General features: G+C 38.1%; 1 protein-coding gene across 3 annotated transcripts in view; it reads left to right on the top strand.

Annotated features, from left to right (window-relative positions):
* Positions 1-13041, top strand: part of ADGRL4 (adhesion G protein-coupled receptor L4) — an 86492-nt gene that overhangs the window by 33389 nt on the left and 40062 nt on the right. The window lies entirely within an intron of this gene.

The following is a 13041-nucleotide window of genomic DNA, read 5'->3' as shown; positions in this document are numbered from 1 at the left end:
TCTGGCTTCAGTTATTCCCTATCCCAGATCTTTCAGTGCATCTCTGGAGGAGACTCTGAAGGTTGACATTATGGTACCTGATCTGATGCAAAGGCAGCTGCAGTAAGAATTTAAGCTGTAATCCAGTTATTTTCATATTTAACAGCTTGACGACTTGAAAATAAATGTCTTCTAAGCACTACTTTTGTGCATAGCCTGTATTTAGATTTGAGAGGTAAACCTACTCCATTTGACTGAATAAATCAAAGAAAGGTTTAATGCTTACTGTAACATTAAGTTTGCAACAAATTCAAGCATAGAGAACCTTTCCCAACAAATTGTTCTGAGATCTTCAGTATCTTGACTGAGCTGGGACTTTTGGAGAAAAACTAAGGATATCCTATAGAACTGCCTGTGCTGGTACATCCAGAGACAGGCGCAGAGGACAAAAGGCAATGACTTTTTTTAATGAGCAAAACATTTGATACATGATGTAATAGTTATCCTGGTTTAAAAATAGAGTCTTCACTGCTGCTTTTGGATAAAACAGTTCCTTGTCCAACACTTGCAAAACAGAAGCTTGCAGGATATCTTCACATATCTAATAAATGGCCCAACTTTCAGGGATACTTAACATGCTGTAGAAATCTACCCAATGCTTCTGCAAGTTCAGTCTACTTGATAATCAAGATGTTTATCTTGATTATGTTTGCTTGAGCTTAGATTTAGGCACTTACTTTGAGAGGTTTATTTCGACAAATGAAGGGAAGCTACTTTTTTGTTTGTTTGTGTTTTTTTTTAGTTATTTGCTCGGGAAACAAGTTTTTAGCATTTCCCACTGAGAACTTTGCAGCTGAGTAATGTTTAGGAAAATAACAGTGAAGGCTTCTGCAGTGCCTCCCTCTCTGACAGATACCCAGCATGGCAGTCTGTAGAAATCTGTTATGTTTTACATGCATTTATTCAGTACTTTATGAAAATCCTCATTTTCTGTGAATTCTGCCTTCTTAGTATGTAAATTATACCCCTCACTTTAATCAGTGGCAGCAGTGTTTTCTCTGTGTTTTGTAATTGGGACTTTGTCTCCAAGTGTCGTCTGAGCAGACACAGTACTGCATAAACCAAGTCAGGCAATAGCAAGCAGTGTGGCTGTGCAGCACAGTGCTATATCCAGGCTAATGGAGTCTGTATTTAAAGGGCTAATTAGCCTGGTTAGAGGGTGGCACTAACGTAGCCTCACTGCTTGCAGTATGACCTGCCTCTGAGCATCATGTAGCTCTCTGTTGTGGTGTACAGGCATACCTCCATTTGCCAAAAGATACAAAGCATTTATATAACATATCTACACCCTTCTGCCTGTCAGCACTCCCAGGCATAAAATGCACATAATAGCACTTTATGTGGCAGGTTGTATTACAGTAGGCAAACTTGAAAGTGTTTTCAGTTCTGACTTGTGCTACATTTCAGTGTTATTTCCTGATATAAGTATTACTTCTGTCCAAACTGTAGATATGTTTTTAATGGAACTTATATTTTTGCCTACTAAGTGTGTTTTGTGTCTTTGGGATAATAAAGTCTAAATTCCTGTATCTAAGAATAAATACCTTTGCTAGAAAATGACAGTTATGTAGACAACACTGATTATGAATAAACAGAATATTTCAACCTAGTATGTAATAACTATTTAAGAGCAAAGTTGTTGGTGTAGTCAGCAAGGGAAAAATCAATTTACAGTGAATTAGGATGCTATATGCTCCCCTCACAATCAAAATTCATTAGGGAACCTGAGTAAGTTAACTCATTCTGCCATTAGATGCAGTGCTAAAGTTTTCCAGATTGTGTGCCTTAGAAATAAAGGTCCAGAAAGAGCTATCAAGACTATTTGGCATCAGGAGACCACAGGCTCCATCTCTTCAAAGTTCTAGGGTTCATGAAGGAGAGATGAAAGAGGAAATCTGGCGTTTAGATCAGTCTGGTTTTTGGAAGAGGTTGCTCCAAAAAGGAGAAAGGCTATATACGTTTCAAATGAGCAAATTCTACTAAAATGATACTTGGATATTATATGGGAAAATGACTGATTACCAAAAACCTGCAAGCCTTTAACTAAGCCTGAACAGTACCATAGAGCTAACTTCTCCTGAGCTTTGTAACCTCTAATTCCATTTGCATCATTACATTTAGCTTTAATTCACATCAGATGACAAGAAAAAAAAGGGGGGGAGGAGGAGAGGAAAGGGATGGAAAAGCAGGCAGACACCAAACACTATATGTTTTTATAGTGCTTTTTGTTATAAAAAATGAGACATTGGGATCAGTCTCTGAGATATCACTGTCAGCAGTTAAGGCATTTTCACCATGGAGTTAAATACTTACAGCATTGACAGTAGCTGGAAATACTTCAGTGGTTATTGTTGAAGTCATTAGTCTAGCTGAAGTAATGCTGGCATGTTTTCCCTCTGGGTAGAATTCCTCAGTCTAATTGTCTCCTCCTTGCCAGACCATATTTGATATCTTCAAGTTTGGAGACTGGATGTTTTCCAGTAATTAACAGCTTTTCTCAGTTATAGATTGAAATTATTTCCTTCTGTGAATTAGTCTATTATCCAGTAGTGAAGCTATTGAATTCCAGAGCATTTAAATGGGATAACTTACAATAGGGCTAATACAGAAAACATACTGTCACAAAGCCACATGAAAGCTATGTAGGAGATGCTTAGTTTACATGTAATTTTTTTACAAGAATGAAACTGTATTGACCTTAAAAATCAAAATAAATAAATACATTATTATTTGCTGTTGGTACTATCTTCTAATGGCCTAACCTTAATATTAATTTAGAGCAATACAAGTCCATGCACTCACAGACTTGCATTAAGTCACCTTACCTAACCTCCCAAATAGTACTGACAATCAAATTTCATCAAGCTGCTCTTGTCTTGAGTACTATAACTTGGGTTTGACAAAAGTACATGATGAACTCAATGTCTCTGATGCCCAGACTAAACTCCTTAAAGTACTTTGTCCACTCAGAGCATAATTAGCCTGTGGTTTCAGAAATCAATGAATACTGTTGCACAATGGGAAATAATAGCCTCTGTAGTCACTGTTTTATGGCCTTCCATGTTATTTGAGCTATTACTTTTCTCAAAGCAATTTTGCCACATCTTTTATTGTATTCTGCTTTTTAAGTCCAAAGTGGAACATAATACAGATCTCAAGGGTAAAAGCAAGAAATGTTTTTAATACTGTTTCAGATATCTTACAGCAAATTATTTTTCAAAGGACAAAATTTACTGAAGATAATGTAGTACTTCATAATGTACCATCTATTTTTAAGCAACAGATTCAAAACCATGAAGAGAGACTTCTAGTTAAACACCGAGCCTTGTTGTCCTTTCTACATATGGATCTGTCCTTGTTGCCCAAATAAAGGCTTCCTACTATACCTCTTAAATCATGTTATAACATGATTTAGCAAAAACCTTTTTTGGTAGAATTCAGTTTTATTTTTTCATCCAAAATGCTGCTAAAATGGTAAACGTAAACTGACAGAATTTATCTCCCCAGGGTCACGAAGGTAGTCTGGAAATGTGAGATGCAAGAATTCATGTTCATCCTGACATCCAGTCTTGTGTTTCACTTGTCATTAATGGGGTATTTTTGAAGAAGCTAGAGAGATTATGACCCCCAAGTGATGATCCTTGTGAAACTGGCTGTAGGAGACATCCATCCACAAGCTTTTGGGAATTAGATATGGACGGAGTAATCCTGATATGGTTATATTTCCTTTCTTTGGATGAATTGAACATCTGTTGCATGCAGTTCAATGAATCCCAAGATTTGGTGCATGTATTGTACAATCTCTGCAGCTAATAGGGAGCTATTTCCTCTACAAGAAAACAATTTACAGATTCTAATGTAGTATGCAAAAGAAAGTTTGAATTTAGACAAATACCAGAATGTGTCATGCTGAGTTTATGTATTTTGATTCAGAAAGTTGTGCAGAGTTTTCAGAAATTAATGTTGGAAATAACGAGAACCAGGTGCATCAGGAATTAAACAACTTTGAATCTTATTTCCCTGCTATTCTATGTAATATGTTATTATACAGTGCCTACTGGAGTACTGGGGGGATGTGTATATGCAGTATAAATTGTGGCATTTATATAAAAGGTGGAAAGGGTTAAACAATGTAATTGAGATACATCTACTTTCATGGTGCCGATTTTATGCTCGCATTCCAGTAAATAGAAAATGCAATGGGAAGTCTGTAAGGAATTACAATATCTGCTTTGTTTGTTTGTTTTTTGCTTGTTTGTTTCTTGTTGGGGTGTGTGGGGTTTGGGGTTTTTGTGTGTGTGAGGTTTGGGTGGTTTGGGAAGAGGATTGGGGGGGGGGATTTTTTTTGATTTGTTTGTTTGTTTTAGGTACAGTTCTATTTTCAGTGCTGGAACAAAACTTCTACTTGGACTGCCCATTCAGTTCTGCAGGGGCATAGTTATCTACCAGGAAATTCATCTCAGTAAAGGACAGATGTGCTGCTCACTCTTGTTTAAGCAAAAATATTCTGATTGTGCATGTACTGTGCATTTCACTTTTCAATTTAAGGATGAGTTCCAGTGAAAACAAGCAAGTGAGCCACAAAAGTAAAAGCTGGATTAGGAATGATGGTATTAAATAACTGGGAAGGTTTTGAAACCCTTCTGCTGGTTTCATTCAAAGAAACATTGAAACCTGCATACTGCAGGCAGTTTGAATCCAGCATGTTCTCATTCATATGCACTTCACCTTGTTTTCATTCCATGTGCTTGAAGGAAGCGAACCAAGACACTGATGATGCATCTCAATTACACTCTCTAATCCCTGACTAGTAAACTTGACATAGGGTGTCTGCCAGGAAGCTGAGGCTGGGTAATTAGATCTGTGTGGGGTGAGGAAAGGAAGAGCAATGTGGTCTTCATCCTTGATTTCTGCTCTTGGCAGGTTTTGCATTGCTGCTTCTATAAAGCAAAGATGTGGGTTAATGAGAGCCACTCCTTGGACATCAGTGAGTTTGAGGTCAGGCCCTATTATGGAAAAAGACTCTTCATGCACTTGAACCAAACATGAACATGTTTTTGCATTTACTCGCGGATGAACAGAACAATCCTGCTATTTCAGACCCTGCCACAAGAAGGAGTGACAGAGCAGGTTAGCTGGGGAAAAGCCTTCTTCAGAACCTGAGCCTGCCTTTTAGTACAAATACTCCCATCTGCCTACTCTAGGGAGAAATTAATCAGTTGGATCTTAATTTCTGGCTTCTACAGGTACAATATTAGTCACCCCAAACAAAATGGCAGTCAGTGAGTCCCATAAACTTCAGTTAAATTACCTTTAACATACAACTATCTCTGTGCCTGGATAGTTAATCCATAAACCATTACAGAAATCCATGCACTTTCTCATTTGTATCCACTACCACATGCCATCTACGTAATAAACTTACAGGCCTCACATTGTCACTGGCATTAAATATTTGAAACTGCCCGTTGTGCACTGTGGAGGGCTCCCAGAGCAGACAATCCTTCACAAGTATCTAGGTGCTTCCAGCCCAGGCTCCCAAGCATGGTGGAAACACAGTGCTACTGCTGCCATGTGGTGTTCAAGACCCTAGGAACTTAGTCCTATGCAACTGAAGGCAAAGTTCATATCCTGACAGAAAACAGCACTACTTCTTATCAGTCTTTCCTGCATGCTTCTAGTGAGTTCAGTAAAGCTCATCAGATAATGCTTAACTTAAAAGTTTCTCTGCCTCATTCAAGCCACGCTGTCTCTCACTTATCCCCTCTTTCACATCTTCGCATAACATGATGGCGCTGCAGTGGGTTTCATATATAAACTGTAAAGTCGTGATGCATTTCCCAGCTGTTTTCTGAATAAATATCCTTCTTGTTTTGTTTTGAAATTTGGGAAAGTGCTGCCTGGATTTTTTTCTTCCCCGTTCTCTAAGCTGTTTTCCTTCTGTCTTATCTCTTGCTTGGGACCAAAATGTTTAGATTTGAGTGGTAATGTCTCACTCGTTCACATCCTGTCAGATGGGAGCCTTGGGTTGTTTGAGTTCACAGTATGACTAACCATAAGCTGAGTGTGACTCAAACTGAAAATGGGGTTATTGTTTATCCCCTCCTATTCAGTGCCAGTTTTCCAGAGATTTCATCTGGTTCTCACTCCTCACCACCAAAGCCAATCTGACAACCACAGCAGACCATCTTCATCCTGGATTTTATGCATTTTACTGTCCCTGACATTACTCTGATGCAGTCTCACTCCTTCTTTAGCTCTGTATTTTAGTAGGTCACCAAGCCAGGTGCTCAGCTGGTGAATAAATGCTGCCTTCCTGGGTGGAAGGCAGAAGGGGAGCCTGGAGTGCTGTGGGTGCAAAGAGATCACGGTCTGCTTCCTAAAGACTGAGTGGCAGCTCCTAGTCCCTTGCACCTGAGCCGTAATGTAAGTTGTACTCCTCACCTGCACCCCTGATGGGTACCCTGAGACCCTGCTCACTGCATCAGCAGGGGATGCCTGACCAGCTCTGACTTGTGCCTATAATAGAAGGGGTGAATCTTCATAGCATTCACAGGTCTTCCGTCATGACCTGGTTAGCGAAGGGGTGTCAGACAGACAATAAATAATTAATGTGGGGTTTGGACACCCAAACTGAAGCTCCCCGTTTGCAAACTGCACAACTCAGAAGCTTCCTTGCTGAGTCCCTGATGGTCACTGCATCTTTCAGGTCTCCTCTGGGGCAAGCAGTGGGAGCATGTTTCTACTGTCTGCAGTGCATTTAGATCCCTACTCTTCAGGAGGGGCTCTAAAGGGGGAAATTTCTGGGGAAAAGGTGGGACAGGGCCACTCAACAGCTATTTATTCCCACCTTTACATCTGTTTCACTGATTTGAGTACCCTGTTCCTTTTTATTCTCAAATTCCTGCAGATACTTGTCTGGGTAAATGGTTTCTTTCCAGTCAAGGACTAACACTTTTAAAGATTTCCTTCTCTGCCCACCCCCCCCCCCCCTTATTCTTCACATATGAGTGATCACAAATTATAGACTTTCTTTTTTTTTTTGATACTTCACAAGTGTTGAAAAGGCAGGTTGTTCCGTGTGGCTAAACAAATGACAATTTCATCACTGGCACTTACCCAATAATAAATGCTTTTCATGTTTAATTTGTAAAGCCTGAAAATACCATCTAGAGATGAAGGAAACAGTTTAGATAATATATTAACCTCTCCGAACCTTGTCCATTCTCTGAAATTCAACCTGATTCTGTTTTGAATACGTAGGAACATGCCTTTCTTTAAGACTGGTCTGCCCTGCTTCTTAAACTAAGGGAGCTTTTTGTTGTGAAGCCCTTTAGTTCAACCATACATGAAAGATCTGCTGATCTGAAATCTTCTCTTCATATGCATATAACCTGTGAAGAATGTGAGAGAAAATATTAGTTTGCTGAATTAAGGAATTTTAGGAGTTCAGTTAGCTGCAGAGCCATCAAGTTCAAACCAGTTAAATCCTCCTGCCAAGCTACAAAAACATTCCGAGAAGGCACTGCAAAAGGTTCTTGCAAGGAGGTAGAGAGTTATGAAATTTCAACAAGACAGTGCTTGCAGTGGTAAGATTTGCTATGCAGCAACTGCATGGTCCCCTGCCCTAGTGTAGGACAAAGATGAATCCGGCCCATTATAAAAGCAATTCATATTTAAATGAGATTTGCAGCCCAGTTATACAGTCTCAAGTGGTTTTGCTAAGCATCTGCTCTTTCATGCTGATTTAGACCAAACTTGAACACTGAATCTTTGGAGAATCATAAACAAATTGTGTTAAACTACCATTAATGGAAACACATCGCAAGAAAGGGAAAGCAAGGTTGTTAATGGTATCGCTGTTCATAACTTGGGCTGTGATGTCTGTAGAGGCACAGTCCTGCAGCACTGAAGTAATGTATGTAGGATCACCCACTGTTCTGAGACCTCCAGACAAGCTAAACACAGCAGGGTGAGTAGCACTGGAATTTGTTTTACAGGAAGCCTTTCATTTCCTTGCTTTTGAGGGGTTAAGTGAGGCACTTCAAGTACTGTTCTCCCATGAGGGCTACACTAGGGAAGGGTAGTTTTAGTTTCCCCTAGGGGCTCCATAGCAGCTTTGGCAGCAGAGGCTGCTGTTGAAAGAGAACAGCCGGATGCAATGAATCAATGTATTCCCCAGCCACTCCAGCTGCATTTCCTTCCTATGCAGTGCTGTCCACTTTTCAGGCTACTGTGTCCAGTACTGGTCCCCAGCCCTGTGCTGCCACTGCTGCTCTTGACAGATGGGTATGCCCCAGAGGACTTCGACCTTGGTTTTCAAAAGGCCTGGACTGGGACAATATTAATTGTTGATGCTTTTATTGCTTCTTTTTATGTCATCTGGGCAATGCAGTGAATAGAATGTGAATGTATTGTTGTATACAGTAACGGTGTCAATATGAGCTCCTTGTGGTCCTTAGTAACATCAAGTGTTCATTAAAATTATGAAATTCTCACTATCATGCATATGCTTGTTCAGGTATGGCTTTGGGAAAGCTCAGGATATGAAACTCAAGCTCTGATCAGGAGTTCTTAATTCATTAAAATCCTTCAATGTCAAGGTGTCAAAAGACTTCACCTGCAAAAGCCAGATTTCTGCTGCCCTGTGAAATCTGTTGCATCTCTGGTGAGCCTAGCTGGTTATCCAGGTCAGAGCTCACAAAGCACCCTGGCCCCAGCACAGATTACCCTGTATGGGAAGCTAGGACTGTGGCTCCTGCCAAAGTGGAGGAACAAGAGCCTTGAGTGTTCTGCCTGTAGCAAGGCCCCAGTAGAAAGCCTTGGGAGACGCAGGTCTGCCTAACCATGGGCCTTCCCACCATAGGTGGCTATCACCAGTGACCAAACTCAAAGTTCAACACTGCTAGTTTTCCAATCAGGTCACTATATTAAAATAATTCAATGCCAGAGAGGCCAGAATACATTCCCAATGCAGAATTTCACTTCTAAAAAATCTTATTTCCTATGGGTTAGTGAGGACTGAAAATCTACAAATTATTCTGTTTAACTTAAGTGAGTTCAGCTTTGTTCATTACTTTAATGAAGGGTTAAACAGTTCATTTCAAAATTTACACAAAGGGAAAAAATGTTGCATGAATGTGAATTAATACAATGTTTCACCCCAAAACTAACTCTTCATTTTATATCTCATCCTATCATCAAAAAGTCTATCATGGAGATGTGCCCAGTGTAATGGAAATCCTTCAAAGCTGCTGCAGTAAGACTTTCCAGCATGACATTTTTCATGTAAAATATGTAAACAGTATTACAAAAATATTATATTTAAAATTGGTAATTCAAAGCATTTTCTCATGCTTGTCACAATAATAAATTATATCATGTTGTAGATGTATTGCCCTGGCATTTTCCTACTGTAGGTTATAATTTTATAACCATGTTGTATTAAAGCAGGATACATGACACAGAGGAACTTTAGAAAGTACATGGGCTATGATAGAAGAAACCACTTCTATTTATTTATTTTTTTCCTAAAATCAGATTCTTTTAGCTTCCAACTGCATCATGGCCTTAAAATCCACAAATCCTTCTTTTTTTCTTTTAATGTGTTTTAATGCTTTTAAATTAATTGAATATTCCTTATACAAGAATGTATTATATCATTATTAAAGAAAATTAATACACATTTTACCTAATGAACAATGTTACCTGATGTAAAAGGGTAATTATTTAAACACTAGATCCAGTTTATAGGTCTGTGTGACAGGGAAAGACTTCCATCATTGCCCAGGCTTCTCAGTAGGGCTACTCAATCCTTAAACCAATGGTGTTCTTTTAATGAACACAAGCAATTTTAATACAGAATTACCATCCTGATTTAAAATTCAGTTTGAAAGGGATATATCAGCTTTTCAGATTTTAGGGTTTTTTTTTGCTTTTGAAGATCCTTACATGTTTTTGAGAGACAGGTAGAGATATGATTGCATCCAGCTAGTACCCAATTCCGTCTAACCATAATTACATTTATGCACATTAAAATACATAGTAACTGCATTTTTAAGGTGAAAAGGGAGAATTGGTTTTATTTTACACCTCTATCACGCAAGTATCCTACCAATATTCAGGTACACATAAATGTATGTACACATACATCTGTATACGTATACATACAGTACACATACGTACTCCTGTATCCACACATCTATGGGTTATTTAACCCAAATTTCCTAGGAAAGTATTCATAAATTTCCTTACAGTGTGATTGATTTTATTTAATGATGTGATCTAGAACAATTCTAATAGCACAGAAGTGCCGTGTAAAAATGACCCAAAACCCCTCAAACAAACCCCCAAAATCCAAAAAAAACCCACCCCAGCAACAAAAATCTCCACAACCTGTTCCTTACCTCCTCCACTGTCATTCCTCAAGCCATCATGGCTATTTAAGAAATGTCTTCTGTATCAGAGAAACTTGAATGCAGCATTACCATTTAGCCACAATAATTAACCTTGTGATTTGGCCAATCTTGTCTCTAAAAGTCTCCAATTTTTTTATTAGTTACTGAAAAAAAAAAAAATCTTTACAGGAACTGAAGTGTTCAGTTGGTATCTGTGCCAACAACTGCATGTGCCATAACTGAATTAGGTAGCAACAAAGCAGGTGGATGAAATGCTTGTTGTCATTTAAAGTATTTTCTTAGCATAGACATAGACAGAAAATTTGTTTTAAAATATATATGCATATATTTCCATCTATAAATCCTATTATTTTTTCCTGACATCATTTAAATCACAAATTCAGTAATATTATAAATAATGGAAAATTTGGAAAACTATTTTAAGTCCCTGGGCTTCATATTGAACTGCTGTCTGAAGAAAAAAATTAAGTTGTTTATATAGAGAAATAGAAGATATTTTGTCATCGTTGTTGATCTTGTATTTTGTGTAAAATTAAGTGGATTGAACAAATCTACTTAAACTATATATGAAAATCCTTTTTTTTCTAGAAAACTTCTTCCTTACTTCCATCTCTCATTAACCCGGTAGTTTTCCATGCTGAGCACCACCCTGGGCCTGATTACATCAGTGACTTTTATGCCATTAATTTAAAATGGAAGTGGGATGTGGTTCAGTAAATTATGCCCCAACATGGTCTGCTCAGTTTTGTGTTAGACCATGGGAATAGTGAAAAGAAAGCTCCTTATGAATTTAACTCTTAATTCTTGTGTTTGCAATGTAAGGTACTGTTAGTCTTCTTTGATGTTCTGAAGGTTTCTCAAATTATCTGAAAGGAGCTTTCAACAGGTGAGCCTCTTAGGGCAATACAGTTTACCATTTAACCCCTTAGACATCCTGAACATTGAGGAAAAATGCCAATAATCCAGTAAAGCTAACTAGGCATAATTGTAAAAAATGTATTGATGACCATTGCATGACTCATTTTAATATTGCTTATAAAATCTTTCGACTACCTGAAAAAGGATAATACTTGTGGATTTTGAGGACTATAGTTGAGCTCCTAGAAAACAAATTAAAAATAAAAGTTCTTACATGTAGCTTTTCTCTCCTTAGCTCTGCCATTTCTCTATTGTGAATTAGGTCCTGCAGTTATCAGTGTCCTTCTACTTCTCATCTTCCATGACTACTATCCAATGAGCTTTCCAAAGTCAACTCACATTGTTTTCTAGGATCTATAATACTTTCCCAAGACCAGGTTTACTTGGAAACTAAAATAGGAGAGTCCAATTTTTTTTATTTTTTTTTTTTTTTTTTGTCCTGAAATGCCAGGGTTTGGGAGCAAACTGGGATTGCAAAAAAGCTAAACAGACACATGCAAATGATATTCAAAGAAGTGGAAATTGTTACCAAGTTTTGAAAAGTATCCTGGGGCCTGGACTCTGCAATACCACATGCCAAAGTGGATGTTTCATACTCTCATGCTTTGCATTTGAACTTGGATCAACATCACATTTTTTTCCTCCCTGTCATAATTCCACTTACACTAATTTGGTTTTATTTTGGCATTCTTTAATAACCAAATCATACACCATTTCTGCTGTATTCTCATGAATATCAAAGCTGTAGAATAAATATTGTTGGTGTGTGTTGGCAAGGTGCTTTTATACTTAGATTCCTCATTAATTTACATTCAATTTTAGTTATAATGACCATAATCCATTTGATACTGTTGATCCAAACTCCCCTGAGGAAAGCTGCAGTTCTGAATTGATGTTTGCCTTTCTGAGTCAAATGAATAGCATTCAAAATCACATCAGACTTCAAATCTCAATAATGTCCTGTTCTAGGGTTATACTGGGGGGTGTAATTAAGTTATCTTGCAGAAAAGTATCCCTGCATTATTTTACATTGTTGTACCATGTACACCATGCTCTTGGTGTACTTTAATCTGTTCTAGCTTATGTGACAGTTTATTTACCTGTACCTTATCTCTGTCAGCACCTTATGAGAACACTGGCCATCAGAAAGCAGAAGCACCTTTCTAAAACTCATCCTTAGTTGTCTTTTCTGAAATCATATGTCTTCTCCCTGTCATGCTCAAGAAGACTCAAGTCAGTCAGTGGGACAAACTTGGTTAGTTTATTGTCCAGGACTGCTATGCAATACCACAGAAGGTCTTCAAAAACAGGCCAAAAAAACTTTAGCAGTTTAGCTATATTGATCCTGCTTTGGTGTTAGGAAATAAAGTGAGTGACTTCTTGATATCCTTTTGAGCTTTGTTTTCTATGATTTTAAATTCCCAGCTGCATCCTCAGTGTGACTTTCTATCTGCAGATTTTTGGATAGCAAAAGAATGTTACAAAATAAAAATACAACCATGGCAAAACATATACTTGTCTCAGTCCTTTATTCCAAGTGAATATCCAATTAAACCATTCACTTCAGTATCCTGCTGGTTTTCTCATCTGTTGACTCACGCAGAATGAGGGCAGAAGAGTTTTGCTGAACACCTGATTACATCCTTGCCAATGGGAAAACTGTATA

Source organism: Neopsephotus bourkii, unplaced genomic scaffold (genome assembly GCF_033783945.1).
Source record: "Neopsephotus bourkii isolate Nb327-2 ecotype Australia unplaced genomic scaffold, CSIRO-AGI_Nbou_v1 NB_234, whole genome shotgun sequence".
NCBI classification, from domain to species: Eukaryota; Metazoa; Chordata; class Aves; order Psittaciformes; family Psittacidae; genus Neopsephotus; species Neopsephotus bourkii.
The sequence above is the reverse complement of the archived record's forward strand: the minus strand, read 5'-3'. Positions and strand labels throughout refer to the sequence as shown.